Here is a 494-nt window from a genome sequence, read left to right as displayed (position 1 = left end):
CCCGCTGCAGCACCCAGAGTGCTTGCAGCCTTCCCCACCACCCATGTCACAGTGCCACCCACGGCCCAAAAAAGCCCCCACCACCCCCGCCATGGTGCCCGGAGCATCCGCAGCCTACCCCGCCTCAAAAAACCCCCTGCCACCCCTGCCATGGCACCTGGAGTGCCCGTGGCCTGCTCCCCTCCCCCCAAAAGCCCCCGCTACCCCTGCAGCCTGCAATCCCAAAAAGCCCCACCCCGCCAGCGTACTTACCATCCTCCTTCTGCCTCCTCCCAGCCCGAAGGAGGGCGGCTGGAAGCAGGGGGCAGAGCTTTGTTATGTGCCCGCCCCCCACACCTCACTCCCGGAGCACCGTACCGGCACACTCCGGCCCCATCCGAGGCCTGGTTCTCCCAAGAAGAAGCTGCCAGGGGGAGGAAAGGAGGGAAAGCTGAAGACAGGGCAGATAAAGGAAGTTGGCTGGTGTGTGGGAAATAAATAAGGAAAAGGGGAGC

This window comes from Gekko japonicus, unplaced genomic scaffold, assembly GCF_001447785.1.
Source record: "Gekko japonicus isolate JY-2015 unplaced genomic scaffold, Gekko_japonicus_V1.1 scaffold662, whole genome shotgun sequence".
In the NCBI taxonomy this organism is placed as follows: Eukaryota; Metazoa; Chordata; class Lepidosauria; order Squamata; family Gekkonidae; genus Gekko; species Gekko japonicus.
The sequence above is the reverse complement of the archived record's forward strand: the minus strand, read 5'-3'. Positions refer to the sequence as shown.